Consider the following 5000-nt stretch of genomic DNA (forward strand, 5'->3'; position numbering starts at 1 on the left):
AATATTCTTTTGCTTCGGCTTTCGTTCATTTTGAGAAATCATCGTCTGTCTCCTGTTCATTTTTTAATGTCAATAGTTAAATTATGCACAGTTTGCAATTTACTCTATGCATATTTTATTGGTCTTGATTTCTTCCTCTAACGAGAACCTCATTCATCTCTCTCTCTCTCTCTCTCCTTATCTTTCTCAGTATCCCTCTCTCTCTCCCCTTATCTTTCTCTCTCTCTCTCTCTCTCTCTCTCTCTCTCTCTCTCTGTCTATTGGCAAAATGCAAAGCAAAAACGGGAATGTTGTTTCGGCACTTCAAAACAAGAAAAGCCGAACACATGATTATGCTTTATAAAACGTATGTACGTAGTCCACTTGAATAGTGCAATGTGATATGGTACCCACACTGCCAAAAGGATATTGCACAAATAGAGAGTGTACAAAGGTCCTTTACAGCTAGAATAGAAGTTAAGGACCTTGACTACTGGAAAAGACTACAATTCTCAAAATTATATAGTCTCGAAAGGAGAAGAGAACGCTACATGATAATACAGGCATGGAAACAGATAGAAGGAATCACCGAAAACATCATGGAGCTAAAAATATCAGAAAGAGCAAGCAGAGGTAGATTAATAGTGCCCAAAACTATACCAGGAAAACTAAGGAAAGCACACAGGACATTAATCCACTACGCACCAGCATCATTAATGCAGCGATTGTTCAATGCATTACCAGCTCATCTGAGGAACATATCAGGAGTGAGCGTAGATGTGTTTCAGAATAAGCTCGACAAATATCTAAGCTGCATCCCACACCATCCAAGATTGGAAGATGCAAAATATACCGGAAGATGCATTAGCAATTCTCTGGTAGACATCAGAGGTGCCTCACGCTGAGGGACCTCCTGGGGCAACCCGAACGAACTGTAAGGTCTGTAAGGTAAGGTCTCTCCCCTTACCTCTCTCAGTATCCCTCTCTCTCTCTACCTCTCTCCCTCTCCCCCCTTACCTTTCTCAGTATCCCTCTCTCTCTCTCTCTCTCCCCTTACCTTTCTCAGTATCCCTCCTCTCTCTCTCTCTCTCTCTCTCTCTCTCTCTCTCTCTCTCTCTCTCTCTCTCTCTCTCCCCTTACCTTTCTCAGTCACTCTCTCTCTCTCTCCCCTTATCTTTCTCAGTATTCCCCCTTCTCTCTCCCCCCTTATCTCTCTCTTTCTCTCTCTCTCCCCTTATCTTTCTGTCTCTCTCTCTCTCTCTCTCTCTCTTCTTAACTTTCTCAGTATCCCTCTCTCTCTCATCTTTCTCAGTATTCCCCCCCGCCTCTCTCTCTCTCTCTCTCTCTCTCTCTCCCTTATCTTTCTCAGTCTCTCTCTCTTCCTCCCCCCTTATCTTTCTCAGTCTCTCTCTCTCTCTCTCTCTCTCCCCTTACCTTTCTCAGTATCCCTCTCAAGTGTACCTCTTTCTTAGTCTCCATTTCTTGTTTCTTCCTTCCAACCAAGTCTCTACTTCGCCCCTTTCCCGACTAATTAAGGCCGCGTCTCCTTCTCCTCCTCCTTCTCCTTCGTTAAAAAAAAAAAAGTAAGAATATATTTTACCCCGTGTCGCAAATTACGTTAAATTTTCCGCAGGCGAGATGACAGTTTAATCGATCGCGCTGGAAACTTGCTGTCGAGAACATCTACCGCTCCTGAAATACGCCGATTTTTCGTCATTTTCTTCGTATCTTGAAATGCCAACCCCACCCCACCCCCTCCCAACTCACCACCAGAACTGAGGGAACACCCCCACACACCCTACCATCACTGACGCAACGACGTTGAGAAGCCTGGTACGAAGGACTAGGGGGTTACAATGAGGCCCGAGAGTCACCTAGAAGTTGGGCCTTTGTTTACTCTCCTCTTAAACTTCACAGTATGTTTCTAGCGTTAAATGTAAATGTAAACATGAATGTCCTTGCATGTAGAATTCCGTTTACTCTCATATGAGTACTGTTTTTATTTCTTACAGGGACACATTCACGAATGCATTTGCATACCGCAAGGATGTGTGTAAATGAGGATATGAATGCTTCCGAATATTCTTACAGGAATTTATCAAATTCTGCAGAAATGTATAAACGAACGCAACTCATCAAATGTGCCTGAAAGAACCTAAGTGTGTAAATGTACTTAAAAGGGTATATAAAAGTTTGTCAACTGATGCCTCCTTCAATTCCTCAGAAGTCATATTCCTAATTACCCTAATACTGATACCTCATTAGCTATAGGGCTTCATCTTCGCTTCACAGTCAGTAAACAGAGTCATATTACAATCTCTGCAACGCGTCGATGATGAATCCTAGATACGAGATTTGGTTAGTTTCGGCACCCCTTCCAAATACAAGGAACTTTCGCAAATGCATCCCTGCAACTCAGAAGAGGCATTGCAAGGAGAGAGACTGGTAACGCCTCCCTATGGAAATGTAATATAGAATTGAGCACAAAGGCCAAGCGCTGGGACCTGTGGGGTCATGCATTGCTGAACGGGAAACTGAGAGTAGAAAGGTTTGAAAGGTGTAACAGGAGGAAAACCTCGCGGCTGCACTATGAAACAATTGATAGGAGAGGGTGGGAAGAAAGACGGAAGAGAGAGAATATGAACAGAGGTACGGTAAAAGGCATGAAAGGGGTTGTAGCTGGGGGCTGAAGGGACGCTGCTAAGAACCTTAAGTGAAGCCTACAGTGTACTGCGTGAGGTGCACTGACGGCACTAACCCCCTACGGGAAACTCCTGTGATTCCGAGGTGGACATTGGAAAACCAACAACCCAATGACTCAGTTGAGACTGTAAATACAGGACCTCAACAAAAGCATAAGTATGCTCAGGAAAGACTAAGGACTTTGTCAAATACACCTATAAGAACCTCGTAGAAAATTGGCAAGTGGAATGAATTGGATCAATTCATCAGCATGCCACATGAACGACTTTGCAGGTACAGGGAGTTCGGGGAAAACATCTGTATGACCCAATATTCGCAGATGAAACTATGGCGTTCATACATATTGCCACTTAGAATATCATGGATTAGTTACATCCTTAAAAAGAAGATACTGCTGGAAATAGACGTCAATAAAAAAAACAAGCAAAAATTACGCCGAAGTTTCTTAGGCGCAATCGAGTTTTCTGCACAGCGTATAATCAAGGCCACCGAAAATAGATCTAACTTTCGGTGGTCTCGGTATAATGCTGTATGAGCCGCGGCCCAGGAACCTTTCAGTTACGGCCCAGTGGTGGCCTGTCCTATAGTGCTGCCAGACGCACGATCATGGCTGAATTTAACCTTCAATAAAATAAAAACTACTGAGGCTAGAGGGCTGCAATTTGGTAGTTTGGTGATTGGAGGGTGGACGATCAACATACCAATTTGCCGCCCTCTAGCCTCAGTAGTTTTTTAGATCTGAAGGCGGACAGAAAAAAGTGCGGACGGACAGGCAAAGCCGGCACAATAGTTTTTTTTTTAGAAAACTAAAAATCACGACTACATTTTGGCGACCTAACTCACAAGAAAAAAGTAAAAAAAAAAGGGGGGGGAATACAAATCAAGAGTGATTACATTCATATCACGATAAAAACAAAGAAGGAAGCCAGCTAAAGCAGAATACAAGGTAATACGAGAAGAAAGAATAAAAAAAAAATAATAATAAAACAGAGAAATAAGTCTGTCATAAGGGAAAAGTAATCTCTTTTAAAACCACAGGAATTTGGAGCTCAGAAGATACCGAATATCTGGACTTGCACGAAAACAAAAGAAAAATAAACCCTTTAGGAACTGTTAGTAGACCAAGTGATATTTGCATATTCTTCCCATCCTTTACCAAGTCAACTGCGTCCCCTTCCTACTCAGCCGGGAAGCTGGTTCTATTCTATCTCATCCACGAGAGTCGTATAGCAAGTTACCCTTGCAATGAGGAGTGATGGCCAATATCACGTGCTGAAACTGGCTGTGGGAAACTAATGCATCCTGGTAACGAACCGTAATTATTTATGTAACTATTATATAATCAATAACGCAACTAACCCTCTCCTGAGGTTCCTTAATTAGCTTATAATTATATAATTATAAAAAAGTATTACGCCACTAACCCTTTCATTAACTGCGTAATTAATTTTATAATTATACATCAAGCCGCCATGGCTTCCCCTCATCCTCGTAATTATAAATCATAATTCCATTATTATGTAGTGCTGCTTTTGACCGTGTTAATCACGAAGCCCTCGTCTTCAAACGTACACAGATGGGGGTTGGTGAACCATTTCTTAGAATTTTAACAGAATTTTTACCAAACAGATCACAGTGGGTAATTACTGAAGGACGCTATGGTGACTTCCCCAGGGTTGTGTTTTTGGACCATCACTTTTTCTACTGTATACGTACGATGTTTGGATCGACTTGAACATCATCTCGTTGCCTGTGCAGATGATACTACTCTAATTGCACTGATCCTATCTCCTGAGAATTGACCTCTGGTTTCTCAATCTCCTAACAGATTTTAGCATAAATTAGTGGAAGGTGCACGTCATACTGGAAGAAATTAAACCACAGTAAAACTGAAGTTATGATTCTTAAATCCCCGGCCCCACCATCCAGAGATTTTCATTGACAATGTTTCTTCAACTACCAACATTCCCCAGAAAAGTCTTGGTATCATTCTTAGGGTCAAAGTCACTTCTGTGATACACATCTAGTCTGTCAAACCTCCGGTTGAGAGAAAACTGGGATACTGAGACGGTCTTTCAAGTTTTTGAAGAGACGCCTATCCTGATGAAATGTCTTTATATTCTTTGACTCTGCCTTGTTTTGAATATTGTTTTCCAGTTTGGACTTCAGCAGCTTCCTGCCATTGTAACCCTGGTGATGTATTAAATATCTTATTCCTGATCACAGTAAAACTATCTGGAGCCGTCGCCCACCTGGCTCAAACTGCATGATTTGTAAAATTCTTTATAATCTGCCGATTCTTAAGTCTTGCTTTTGTC

The 5000-nt window shown here is 41.9% G+C and overlaps 1 protein-coding gene across 4 annotated transcripts in view; it reads left to right on the forward strand.

Annotated features, from left to right (window-relative positions):
* Window positions 1–5000, forward strand: part of LOC136845184 (carbohydrate sulfotransferase 1-like) — a 179634-nt gene that overhangs the window by 81310 nt on the left and 93324 nt on the right. The window contains exon 1 of one of the 4 annotated variants that reach the window (XM_067115183.1): window positions 3721–3987. The exons of the other annotated variants lie outside the window; for them this stretch is intronic. The gene's annotated coding sequence lies outside the window, so the exon portion shown is untranslated. Of the gene's footprint in view, window positions 1–3720; window positions 3988–5000 lie in introns of those variants that run through there. 4 annotated transcript variants of the gene reach the window in all.

The sequence above is a fragment of the Macrobrachium rosenbergii genome, chromosome 13 (assembly GCF_040412425.1).
Source record: "Macrobrachium rosenbergii isolate ZJJX-2024 chromosome 13, ASM4041242v1, whole genome shotgun sequence".
Classification (NCBI taxonomy): domain Eukaryota; kingdom Metazoa; phylum Arthropoda; class Malacostraca; order Decapoda; family Palaemonidae; genus Macrobrachium; species Macrobrachium rosenbergii.